Source organism: Cnephaeus nilssonii, assembly GCF_951640355.1.
Source record: "Cnephaeus nilssonii genome assembly, chromosome: 11".
NCBI classification, from domain to species: domain Eukaryota; kingdom Metazoa; phylum Chordata; class Mammalia; order Chiroptera; family Vespertilionidae; genus Cnephaeus; species Cnephaeus nilssonii.
The window spans coordinates 84,849,749-84,863,975 of NC_137082.1; positions in this window are offsets into that span (position 1 = coordinate 84,849,749).

A 14,227-nucleotide genomic window follows, 5' to 3' on the forward strand; every position below is an offset into this window, starting at 1 on the left:
ATAACTGTAATGGTGGATACATGTCATATATATTTGTTCATGCTATCAAGGGGAAACACAAAATAAACAAATATAAGTAAATTATACAGTATGTTAGAGGTAATATAAAAAAAAAAGGAAACAAGATAGGGTAAGGAGGGTATGAGATTCTTCTTTTTTACTTCTACATAGTAAAAAAGCCTGGGGCATGATATAGTTTTAAATAGAATGGTCAAATCAGCAAATGACAAGTGCTGGCGAGGATGTGGAGAAAAAGGAACCCTAGTACACTGCTGGTGGGAATGCAGACTGGTGCAGCCACTGTGGAGAACAGTATGGAGTTTCCTCAGAAACTTGAATATGACATTGCCATTTGACCCAGTGATCCCACTTCTAGGAACTTATCCTAAGAAACCCGAAACACCAATCAGAAAGAATGTGTGCAGCCCTATGTTCATAGGAGCACAATTTGCAATAGCCAAGATCTGGAAACAGCCCAAGTGCCCATCAGTAGACGAGTGGACAAAAAAAGCTGTGGTACATTTACACCATGGAATATTATGCAGTAGTAAAAAAGTAGGATCCCTTACCCTTTGAGACAGCATGGAGGGACCTGGAGAGCATCATGCTAAGTGAAATAAGTCAGTCAGAGAAAGACAAGTATCACATGACTGCACTCATATGTGGGATCTAATGAACAAAATAAAGTGATGAACAGAGTGGATCCAGAGACATGGAAGCATGCAACAGAGTGCAAAATATTGGAGGGAAGGCAGGGGAGGGTGGGTGGGTGGGAGGTAATCAACCAAAGACCTTGTAAGCATATATGCATGGCCCATGGACACAGACAACAGGGTGCTGAAGGCCTGGAGCAGGGGGCGGGGCAGTCTGGAGGGGGCAATGGGGAAAAAGGGAACTTATATAATACTTTCAACAATAAAGATTTAAAAAAAAGATAGGATAAGGAGGGTATGGACTACAGAAGCCTGGGGCATGATCGTTTTAAATAAGGTGGTCAGGGTAGGCTTCACTGAGATAATGTCTGAGCAATGATTGGAGGTTAAGGAGTTAGCCAAAGTGGAAATTTGGAGGAAGAATGTTCCAGAAAGAGCATTACATCTAGAGCAAAGGTCTAAGTTGGGAGCTGCTCGTGCAGAGCATTGTAGACCATTTTAAGGACTTTAGTTTTACTCTGTGTGAAATGAGAAGCCATTGCTGGTTTTTTGTTTGTTATTTTTTTTAAGCCAAGATCACAAGACTATTTATTTATTTATTTATTTATTTATTTATTTATTTATTTATTTTTGTTAATTCTCACCTGAGGATATTTTTCCATTGATGTTTAGAGAGAGGGGAAAGAAGGAGGAGAGACAAAGAGAGAGAAAAACATCAATGTGAAGGAGACACATGGATTGGTTGCCTCCTGTACCCTGACCAGCACCGAGGTTCAGGCCTGCAACCAAAATTGAACCCGGGGACCCTCAGTCCATGGGCTGATGCCCTATCTGCTGAGCCAAACCAGCTAGTGCCGATTGCTGGGTTTTAAGCAAAGAAGTGCTATTTTCAAAGGCGTTGAGATTTTTTACTGTAGGAAGCACAAATAGGAGCAGGGTCATAAGGAGCTGTAGAGTCAGGACAGTGCGTGTGTGTGTGTGTGTGTGTGTGTGTGTGTGTGTGTGTGTGTAGTCGGCAGGATACGGAGAGTTAGGACATTTTTTGAAGACAGTGCCAGCTGACTCCAAGGTTTTGACCTGAGCAACGAGGTAATGCCATCAATAGGGAGAGCTGCGGGCAGAGCAAGTCTGGGGTGAATATTGCTAGGGTTTCGTGATCTTTGTTGTGGCCTCTGTTGTGGCTTCAATCCAAAGGCCTCTTCTCTGATTTGATGTTTCTCAAAATCCTTACTGCCAGTCCTCTTCCTCAGGGTTGCAACCCTCTTAGTCTTAGATTAATTTTTCAGGTACCTACCCCAGCCGGTGTAGCTCAGTGGGTGAGTGCTGTCCTAGGAACAAGGAGGTCATGGTTTGATTCTGGGTCAGGGCGCATGCCTGGGTTGCCGGCTTGATCCCCAATGTGGGGTGTGCAGGAGGCAGCCGACCAATGATTCTCTCTCATCATTGATATTTCTTATCTCTCTCTCTCTCCCTTTCCCTTCCTCTCTGAAATCAGTAAAAATATATTAAAAATACATATGTGTAAAAAAATAAAAAAATTATTTTCAGGTACCCTATTGCCTGTTTTCTCTTACTTAGACCATAGTTGGTAAATCTTTTTGCTAAATATTCTCCCTTAGGACACTGGTCCTTGAGTGAATATGAAGAACTCACTCCTACTGGGAAAAAAACAAAATCTCCTAATACTTTCATTCTTTTTCTTAATTTTTTTCATAAAATTAATTTTTTCTTAAAAATCTTTCTTAAAATTATATTTTACAACAATTGAACTTTTAGAAGCAAATTTGATGCTCATTTTGCATGCAATATTGGAGGGTTAATTGCTCTAGGTATAAAGATGATGGGAGCCTTTCTTCTTCCAGTTTTTAGCAGAATATTTGAATGTTGATTGGGAAAAACTCTTCTTAAGGATAAAGTGAAATATACTTTCCATATCAGTCCAATCTTTGACTTCTTTATTTTGGGTCATGTGTAGGAATTGTTGAGTTTACAGCGGCTAGAATGAGGTTTGAACTATGCCAACTGCCTGTGAAGACCTGGGTTGAAACTATGATTGTATTCAGGTCCCTGTGTGATTGTGATAGAGGAACTGGTCCCTGGGATCGGGTTTGCACTAAAGTCATTGCGCAGCAAAACTTCCCCATGGCTACATTTTTTATGTTTCATTTTCAGGCTGTGGGTGCCACAGGAGCAATTAAAATTCATGAATAATGTCTGTTTCCCCCTTGATAAATAATGTGATGGCCTGCAGTCTGTTAATATTCATGGCAAGGGACATAACAGGCTATTGTGTTAGGAACAGTGTGGATGCAAATTGTAAACATTTATCATCTCCAAAGTTTCAGGCGATTTTCAAAGCAATGTCAATTGAAACAGATGCTCTAAGCTCCTCAAATAAAACAGTCGTTAGATGATTTCTCCACATTCTCCAAAAACATTTGTCTCCTAGTAACTTCTATTTATTATGTCAAATAATATTGTAAAATCTACTAGACAGTGAACAATAATGGATAAAAAGTTTAATGTAATGCCCTCTAAAATGGAGTTCCTGTTTCTTTAGATGCTATGAATGATTATTAAAGCATATCAATAACTCTTTCTATATATTGGAATATAGTAGTAAGTTCCCTCTGCATGTTCATTAGAAGGTACGCTATATACATGCTAGTGAAAATTTCCCAATGTATTTATCTACAGTCTCCAAATTTTGCGATTGATATTATCTTCACTCATGAAAATCACTGATCCTAATAGGAAAGTTCAAAGATTTGAAAGTGTTAACATTGAACTAATATTTTGCCAAGAGGGGGAAATTCTTTAAAAATTATGTCTTCTGCCCTAGCTGGTTTGGCTTAGTGGATAGAATGTCGGCCAGTGGACTGAAGGGCTCCAGGTTTGATTTTGGTCAAGGGCACACGCCTGGGTTGCGGGCTTAATCCCCAGTAGGGGGCATGCAGGAGGCAGCCAATCAATGTTTCTCGAATCATTGATGTTTCTCTCTCTCTCTCCCTCTCCCTGCCTCTCTGAAATCAATAGAAATAAGATGCTCATTTTCAGTGTTTTGATAGGAAATATTTTGTGAGTTAATCAGGAAAGACTTTATGGAGGAAGTGAAATGAGGTGAGGATGTAGGGGAGGCAAACTCTAAGTAGGCGAAAAGAAGGGGGAAGTCAGTGCATTGGTGAGAAATACCCCAAGGCAAAAGAGAAGCTTGCCTAGGTGTAGTGGTAGAATTGGAGGTGAACAGATATGTTTGATTAAAATGAAAGATAGATATATGATAAGAGGAAGAAAATCGAAAAAGGCCAAGGCATTTAGATTCTATTTTGAGGCCCATCTACTGTTGGGAGGTTGGTTTCTTGTATACAGCGATTCAGGTCATACAGAAATTAAATACCAGCTCTACCACCTACGAGCAATATGTTGTCTAGTGATTTAATATCTTTAAGCCTCAGTTTCCCTTCTATCCAATAGAGATTATATCGACCAAGCAGAGTTTTGAGGGCTGCACGAAATAACATTTTCCTTGTCACATTAGCTGTCATCTCTTCTCTAGTAAATGGGCGGGGGCCAGAGGCTACAGTAAGGGCTTGTGAAGAGGAAAATGACATCATTAAAGGATGGATATGGTGTCTTGGGAATATTAATTTTGTGATGGTGTGCAGGATGAACCGAGAAAGGAGAGCATGAGTGTGTTGGGGGTGAGGGAAACCAGGAAAATGAGCTCATTTGACCACACACAAAGACGCAGGGCTCTGAGTTAACCACGCGGGCTATGGCCAAGCCTATAGAAGTGATGAATTCAGGAGGGAGGGATAGAGGGATTTGGTGAACACAGAGCCAAATATAGATAATGAAATCTGGAAGAAAAATTTACGGATTTCAGGATGAAGAAAAAAGCATCAAATTAGTAGAAGAAAGTACTAAGGAAAATCCTCTAATGAACATTTGTTTTTTGTTTTGTTTTGTTTTGTTTTGCTTTGTCTGCCTGGTGGCTTAACCCACTCTTTCCTTTGGGTTAGCTGCTCTTTGATGACATGTCTTTTATCTGGCTTGGTGATATGGTCCTAATTATTATTTTATGTGTGTGTGTGTATGCATTAAAATGTGAAACAGGACTTTTTCTATTGCCTTGAACTTTTAGCCAAAGCCCAAAGCTGAGAATAATTGATAACAAGTATCCTTACAGCCATTTTCAAGGCAGAGTTTAAGACACTGTCCCACAATATTTACTGTAAGGCAAAAAGCAAAATAGACAAGGAACCTGGTTATCACCGTTACCACCAGGAACAGTCTATGAAGACATTTCTCAGACAGGATGACCTAAAGAGGATTTATAGGGGTATCTGTGCTTTTTGGCCTAGACCCTGGTGCCTGATGCTGGAGCAGTCCACAGTGGCATGGCAGACGAAGGCAACAGTGGGCACAGGCTTCACTTTCCCGTTTGGGTAAAGGTACGTGGATTTTCCTTAGAGTGACTGGGGTGGGGCAAGGAGAACAGAAGACCAGACCATTGCCACCTGCTCTACCTGCTCCTCCCCACGTCCCTGAGTTATAGAAAGGCCTGGGCTTAGGGGAGCAGAAGCACTGACTTGCTCTGGATCAAACTGGACTTTTTAATGACTGCTCCTGAAGTGGTTCCACTCTCCGCATGTGACAGGAAAGCGATGGTTCTGCCTGGATCATGGCTAAGGGCCGAGAATGGACACCTGATGAAGCAAGCTTGAAGGCAGTGGCGAGGGAAAGTCAAGCTGCCTCATCTTTGCGCTCTACCTATCCATCCTGTTCACTAATCACTCCTAAATGCATCGATCATGTTGGGGAAAAATACATCAAATGTTATCTGAAGTCATCGCTGAGTGGTGCCTTTTCGCGTCTTCTCTATTACAATTATTTCTATTTTTCAAAATTCCCAAATAAAATTTTAGAAAGACAAAAAAGAAAGAAGGAGAGGAAAGAATCCATCAAGAGATGGATCGAGAGAAAGAATCAAGATCAAAATTTGAAAGGAAATGAATCATCCCCAATGTAGTCTAATGAGCTGCACATTATATTTATACTAGAGGCCTGGTGCATGAATTCGTGCATGGTGGGGTCTGGCCAGCCTGGCCCAATAGGGCCCGATCAGGGCTGGGCCAGTGGTGGGGTGGGGGGGGCATGGGAGGTCAGCTGGTCTGGCCCCCGATTGGGGTGGGAGTTGTGATCGGGGGCCAGGCTGGCGGGGGGTGGGGGTGGGGTGGGGGAACGGGCCACGGGAAGTTGGCTGGCCGCCCCCACCCCCAATTGGGCCCATTGGCAAGCCGCAGTGCATGTCATAGCTACCAGTCGTTCCAGTCATTCTGTCTCTTGGCTTTTATATGTCTAGATTTCTGTTGAAATGTCTTTTCCTTTTCATGACACCACACTACTGCTGACCCTGCCACCTCCCTCTTGGGAGACTGCAGGGAATTCATAATTGATATATTTTTCCCATATGAACCACCACACCACTGACAGGATTATCTTCCCCAAATCTGTTCTCTTCTGACGTTTTCATTGCTTCCCAACTGTCCCAAACAACGCCCCAGCTTTGAGCAGGCCACTTTCCTCAAAGGGCTGGGTTTAACCCTACTTGAGCTCTTGCTAATTTCAAACATCCAAAGTAACCTTTCAGCCTATTCAAACGGTAAGCCTTTCTTGGAGCTCACCTTGATTCCCACCCCTTCACTAATGTCAGATAAAAAGAAGCACTTGGCTTGGGAGTTGGTTACATGTCAGAATTCTCTCCTATTTCATACATGTAAATTGTATACAGACTTGTAAACTCCACAAGTGATGGGACACGCAGTGTGCTTTTGTATGTTTACCCCCATGCCACATACTACACTGTTTAGTACATAATAGTCTCAGAAAATATTGTCGAATTTAAGTACTTATCATGAAACTATTTAGTCTGTTAATTCATTCCTAAAACTAATAGGATTCTGGCACTTAAAATAGCCATTGGTTCCTTTCTGGAATCTCGTAAACTTTCTAAATAATCTTTTCACCTATGATATATGGTCATATGAAATTAATTTGACATCATAATATCTAAAATGTAGATAAGAGAAAACAACCCGTATTTAAATCCAATTGAATGTGCAAAGCAAAGAAACACTTCCACATTTCTGTCATTTAAAAATTACTTTTGAGCCTCCGAACAAGGGTTATTAACAATAAACCATTTTCAACCTTCTCCTTACTCCCACCACCTGGGAAGACTTTATTTTCTTGACCTTTCTGAACAGATCCCAGGAAATAAAACAGAGGCTCATACTTGTTTTCGTCACAGTTAAATTTTTTTATTTGTAAGTAAATTTACCCTGACTCCACACAAGCCAAGAATTAAAATGCAAATAAGAGAGATTGGACATAGTCAAAGGTCAAGCATCCTCTCAAGTCTACAAAAGGACCATGTCCAATGGGACTGACAAATGTGAAATACTTGTGTGAGCTGTGATAGTGTCTTACCTTTGATTTGACCTCATTAGCAAAGAGTACGGATCACAGTACTGATCTAGGTTTAGTTTTTTAAAGTTTTTTCTTTTTTAACTCCTTACTTCACCTCGCACAGAAACCCACCAACACCTTTTCTTTAATCCCCACCCCCTCTTCCCTGCAACCCCCAACTCTATTGTTCTTGGCAGCAGCAAAGCTATAGTGTAGACCAGCCTGTCTGCCAGGTTAAGCTCAGGGAGAAGCCGGTGTCTCGGGAAGGCCCTGAAACCCAGAGGCAGCTGGTCTCTTCCAGCCCCAACCCCTCTGACTCTTTAGCCTGGTTTCACCTCCCAGAGTCACACCCTTCCCCCTCCCGCACCCCTTTCTTAAAACTATGACTCTAGGCTTGGGCGTTTCCCTACCAGGGAGTTGGCAGGCCGCAGAGGTGCAAGCGGGCTGTTCCTGCTGGTGGCAGAGGCAGAGGTATGCTCTCAGCTGGAACTCAGAACTCACTTCCCCATAGGCACCGTAGAAGCCACGGTGGATTGTTAGGTAGGTTCTAGAGTACATTTAGAACTTCAGGTCAGGTAGGTGAGTCAAATGGATTTTTGTGAGTTCTTTGGGGCACCTACCTACTCATTTTAAGATGGTTTCCTTAGGAAAATGGCTCTGAGCTGTAATCAGTTAACCATACATCCTTTGTGTGGAGGGAGCCTCCGGGTATAGGCCTAAATTCTTTGCTGAGAATCCAGAAAGGTGTGGGTCCCTTTGAAGGGCTTGGCCCACAATACACCAACTCCAGGCCCCAGACTTCTGAGCTATTGGAAAAACCAGGAGCTCCCATAGAGTGAGCACCCACAAGGGAAATAACAGACCGAGTAGGGAGAGGGTGCACAGGAACTGGGTGCAAGGACAGTGGCCTGGGCAGAAAGAGGGGCTCAGGGATGGTAGGGTTGAAGGTTTCCAGAAGGTCTGTTGGCCCAGGCCCTAGAGCTTTGAACAGTGTTATATTGTTAAGCTGGTTTCTATAGACTTGTGCCAGAGTTGTTGGCAGGAGGGTTGTGATAAAAGGCAAGTGGAACAAAGAGCTGTATATTTAGAGTTCTCTATGAAATGGAAGCCAGGGGTAGAGTTGTCTTGTGGCCTAAAAATAGAGAACATCACCAATGTGTGTGTGTGGGGGGGATTCCACTGCTCAGTTGGAATAAAACAAATGTGTAGCTATCACCAAGGCCACACCAACCTGGTGATAACATGAGGCGAGACAGTAGCAGCAGGAAAAGCAAGATCCCTTTTGAAAGGATGAAAGGCTGGAAGCCACCATGAAGTAGGAGAAGGAATGGTCATAGCCATTTATGAATCTGCGTGGGGTCTATGGGATGAGAAAGAGGTTCTGGGGCAATGGGCTGCAGAGATTGTGATGGAGGGGTCCGATCTAGACTTATTAAATAATTATAGCTTTGTCCTGGGGAAACGAGGCTGCTTTTATACATCCCTTGGTGTTTACTACAGCATCATGCATAATAAAGTAGCTCTGAACAAATGTCACTGACAGCCTAAGCAAATAAGGTTAAATAAAATAGAATAAAACAAAATAAATATATTGAGGAATAGATGAAAGGCAAGCAAGTATCATGCGCTGCAGTATGGAAGACTCCCTGTGTAAGATGTGGAAGTTGAGCTTAGCCTCGTTGTTTATTATTATAACTGTTGAAGGTGTCCACGCAGTCCTTGCCTTCAGAGGAACTCAATAGAATTACAAAGAAAAACCAGCCTTTACGGTGATGGTTTGATGTTTATTTTGTGGTCTTTAAAAGTGTCCTGCTAGTGATCTGAGCCTTCTCCACTAACTGAGGGTGTGGTGGGGAATAATGTGGAGGATGAGTTTCTGGCAGAACTTAAAGGGTGACGATAGCGATTGGTGGTGGTGGTGGGCAGGAAGGAATTTTTGATGAGAGGCATAAACCATTGACTCTTATAGCCAGAAGAAGCCCTCCCAGGCATTGGAAGTGGAGTGTGGCTGCAGAAATTGGCCCTTCTAAAAAAAAAAAATTCAGCCTATATGTTACATTTTGGCATGAGTTGGGGGTGGGGACGGAGGACTTCCTTGCTCTAGTCTATATAATGGGCAAAAATGTATGCAACCAAAGTACTTCAAATGATCTTAGATGTCAAATGATCTTACTCATGAAAGTGCCCATTAATTATCCTTTGATTTAACAAATATTTATTGAACTCCTATTATGTGCCTAGATTGTCAGCCCGCTGGAGGTACTGGAGATGGCCTCAAGTTTCTATGCTTTTAGGACAGCAGGGACTTAGAATCTCTCATTAATTTTTTACTCTTTGGGGCCTCTTTCTTGGAATTTCAAAGTGGTAGCAGAAGGAAGGTGTAGCTCTTTCTTCTTAGATTCCAGAACTGCTGGCAGACATATCCTTTGCCTCCTGGAGTGCCCTGAGAGAGTGCGCCCTAACTTCAGGCAGTAGCCCAGTGGAAAAGGAGAGCATGAAGAGGGGAAGAGAGACAGGGAAGGACAGAGAGGAAGTCCTGGTGATTTTAGACTGTAGTCATGAAGTCTTTGCAAACCCTACTTTGCTCACCAGTTTGTCCCCTCAGGTAAAAAATCTGGGTTATTCTAGACTCTTTCCTTCCCATCACCCCTGACAGTCAATGATAATCAACAAGTCCTCATGATGTTCCCCTAAATATTCCTTGAACCTATTTCCTCTTCCCCATTTTTATCATCATTACCTTAGGACAGACCTGAGCGCTTGCCTGGAGTTTTGCAATGGCTTTCTACCTGGGTTTCTTCCAGCTTCATTCTTGTTAAATCCATCCTCCACATAGCAGCTATAATGCAAACCTAGCTTTATCAGTACAATGCCCAAGTTTCCCATGGCCCTCTCCAGTTTCTACACACCACACCTGTCATTTTTACACTGCATCGATCAACAAAAAGCTTATTATTTCTCACACACACACACACACACACACACACACACACACACACACACACCGAGTCAGGCTTGTGTGTCCGCAGCTATGATGGCTCTGATACTTAGGAAGAGAGGTGGCCTGTTTCCATTGACTTGATCTTCAACAATCTTCAGTTTTTCATTTCCTACAAGATAAAGCCTACGTTTTGTAGGTTGCCATTTAATGCCCTGCCCACCTTTTCACCCCACACAATTATGTAAGAGTCATAGCTTCAGCCAGACTATTCTATACTACCGTTACCCACAAATGTCTTTCCCCCACTGAAGGTTTTTTACACAGGTCTCTCTGTCCTCAGAGCCCTTCACTTATTTTATCTCCATTCACTTGTACTTACCCTCAAGGCATTCCACCCACACTGAGTTATTGCTCGTCTAGCATCCGAATTCTGATCATTTGTACAACTCTCATTTTAAATCACTGATGGCATGTTGCTTTATATTGATATTTGAGTCTTCATGAGTATGTCCTATCTCTACCACAAGTTCCAAGGCCTGTGAGGGCAAGGACTATGCCTCAGGCCTCTGCGTGTGCCCAGCATGTTGCCTTGTAGATGGTGGGTATTCAGTGCAGGTTTTGGGTTTTCTTCCACTGGACCCATTCTCTTCTCTTGAGTCATGGCACACCCACATTTTTGTGAGTTTTTAATCAACGGGTTCAGAGAAGACAAGGCCAGGACATTTTAACTTCCCAGTGTAGAAGTTCTTTAAGGTCAGTTTCCTCAGTTCCCACAAAGGGGGTAATCACTTTTGTGAGGTGCATAGCAGCAATCTTAAATCCCATTGAGTAAGTTCCAGGAGCCTCTAACTCCTGTGTCAATGAAAAGTATAATTACCGAGTCCATATGCATGCTGTGGAAATCATGCATATTATAATTCATGCATCTGTAAAATTGCCATTTTAGGGCTCATGAAGTACACAAGCTCAAGACAAAGGAGCCCAAGAAAACCTTGGAACCAGATTTCTAGTCACAATAAAGCAGTTACTTTAAAACAGTCTGGGACTATACTTTTTAATTCTCTGTGTATATTCCTATTTACTTTTTAGTGTTTCACCTTAATTTGGAGCTCATGGACATAGAAATTCTCCTGGTATTGCCATTTTATTTTTTTTCTCTCAAGATTCTTTTTATCTGTTTTCATAAGCTCTTATGATTACAAGGAGAATTTTAGTCAACACCCTGATCATCTCGTCATAGAAGGCATTTTTCTACTAAAGTTCTTAGACATGGGATACATTTCATTTATCCTCCCATAGAATTTAGTATTGTTTTCATTGCAAATGACATTTGTACTTACTTGACTTATTCAGAAAAGGAATTTATTGGCTCATCTAAGTTAAAAGTGTATGCGCAGCTAGATTAAGCTTCAGGCACAACTAGAATTAGAGGTGAAAGGGTGTCATAACTATAGTCTCATCATCTTTCTCTTTTGGCAACTGTTGCCTTTACTCCTGTATCTCATCCTTGGATCCTTAGCACGTTGTCCGATGCTTCTTAGTAGATGCTCCACAAATATTTAATTCATGCGGGAATCAGTGGAACAGTGTGTACTCGAGCAGTGCAGAGTAGCTGTAGGGAGCTCTTCACCTGGAGCAGCCCCATCTCTTCTTAAGTTTCAAGACAGCGAGCAAGATTGATACTGTCTTTCCTAGAAGTCCTAGCCAACGGATCTCATTGGCTCTTGGTGGTTCGTGCCCATCCCGAAACCCATCAGCATGGCCATGATTTACTTAAGTCTGGAGGGGAGACATGATAGGTACCCCTGGCCTCACCAGACTCTCATGGATTAAAAGTGTGGGTGAATTGGTATTGATCTTTCAGAAATCCACTTAGTGAACTCTCAGGAGTAATCAAACATGTTGACTACATCCTCTTTTGGCAATATATTTTCTTGGCCTCAGGCTCTTGGTCCTTCTTCTATCTGGTCATTACCTCCTTTCTTGGTCTTAAATGTTTGAGGTCTTAGGCCCTCTTCTAACTGGCCTCCATTCTAGGTTCCTTCATTCACACACGATACTTTAATGACCACCTAAAAAAACACAGGATTTGAAATTTCCTCTGTAACCCTGCAGAAACCCCTGTCCCCCAAATAAACCTGTTCTGAGCAGTGTTTTCTGTTGCAGTGAATTGAACCATTATCTATTAAGTTTACAAGTTGGAAACCCAAGTGCCACCTTCAACATGGCCCTCCTCCTCCTCATTCTTAGCTGGTATGTTGCCAAGTTCTAAAAATTTTACTTCCTCACTATCTCTCAAATCCTTCCATTTCTTTCCACCTTTACAGCCATGTCCTTAGTTCAAGTCACTATTTTCTTTAATATACAGTATATTTTTATTGATTTTAGAGAGGAAAGGAGAGGGAGAGATAGATAGAAACATCAATGATGAGAGAGAATCATTGATCAGCTGCCTCCTGCATGCCCCACACTGGGGATTGAGCCCACAACCCGGACTTGTGCCCTGACCAGGAATCAAACCATGACTTTCTGGTTCATAGGTCGACACTCAACCACTGAACAACACCGGCTGGACCTTTTTTTAAAAAAAATTTAATACATGTGACCTTATAAAGTTGCTTAAATCTTTAACAAAGTTTGTTTTCATTTTTTTAAAAATATATTTTATTGATTTTTTACAGAGAGGAAGAGAGAGGGATAGAGAGTTAGAAACATCGATCAGCTGCCTCTTGCACACCCCCTACTGGGGATGTGCCCGCAACCAAGGTACATGCCCTTGACCGGAATCGAACCTGGGACCCTTGAGTCCGCAGGCCGACGCTCTATCCACTGAGCCAAACCGGTTTCGGCTTTTTTTTTTTTCTTTTAATACAAGCCACTATTTTCAATCATCTAATTACTATACACCTTCTCAACTAATTTTCAATATGTTTTTGCCTTCTTCTTCTTCTTTATTTTAAATATAAGTGCTTTTAAAAAAATATATATTTTTATTGATTTCAGAGAGGAAGGGAGAGGGAGAGAGAGATAGAAACATCAATGATGAGAGAGAATCATTGATCAAGCCCACAACCTAGGCATGTACCCTTGACCAGAATCGAACCTAACCTGGGACCCTTCAGTCTGCAAGCCGACACTCTATCCACTGAGCCAAATCAGCTAGGGCTGTTTTTGCCTTCTTTCAATCCATTTTTAAAATTTTGTAGTGAGAGTGCAATTTTTTAAAATGTAAATTCAGTGACTCCATTGGTCTTAAAAATACAGAATAAAATTTCTACCATGATCTTCAGAACTTTGCTGATATAACTCCTCACCGTAACTCTTTATCTTCCCTTCTTGCCCTTTACATCCACCACAGTGGCCTCCTTTCGCTTTCTTGACACATTATGATAGAAAGAATAATGCATCCCTACAACGATGTCCTGTCCTAACCACCAAAACCCCTGAATGTTACCTTGCATGGCCAGCGGGACTTTGTAGATGTGATTAAATTAGGGGTCTTGAGATGAGGATATTTTCCTGGATTATCCAGGAAATTCCAATATAACCACAAGGATTCTTATAAGAAGAGCAAAGCAAGCGTGTCAAAGGCAGAGAAGGAGATGTGATGATGGAAGCAGAGGTCAGAGTGGTGTGAAGAGGGGTCTTTGAGTCATGCAGGCAACCACTAGTAGCTGGAAAAGGCAAGGAAACAGAGCCTCCTCTGAGCATCTAGAAGGGAATGCAGCTTATCAACACCTCCATTTTAGGACTTCAGAACTGTAAGATAATACCTTTGTTTTGTTTTAAGTCACTAAATTTGTGATAATTTGTTACAGCACCAATAGCAAACTAATACATGCAACATTGAGCTGAATTCAGTGTATTTATCCAGATTTATTCTCCACCTTTTATGCTGCTCTATGCCCCAAGGCAACCTGTGTGTTTGAATCAATGAACTCTCTTATTTCTGGTCTGGATGGAGCGTGGTCAAAGGGAGATACACACAGGAGATTGGAAGGCAGAAGGCAAGTGAAGCTGGGCTATGTATTTCCTCTACTACTACCCACCTGGATCTCTACTGGCTGGCTGCACCCCTTCTAGTGAAGACCACAGCTCTTGTCAGATGGTCCTACCACACAGTTACCTGTTCCAGGTTCTGATAACTGCTTTATTCCCCTGC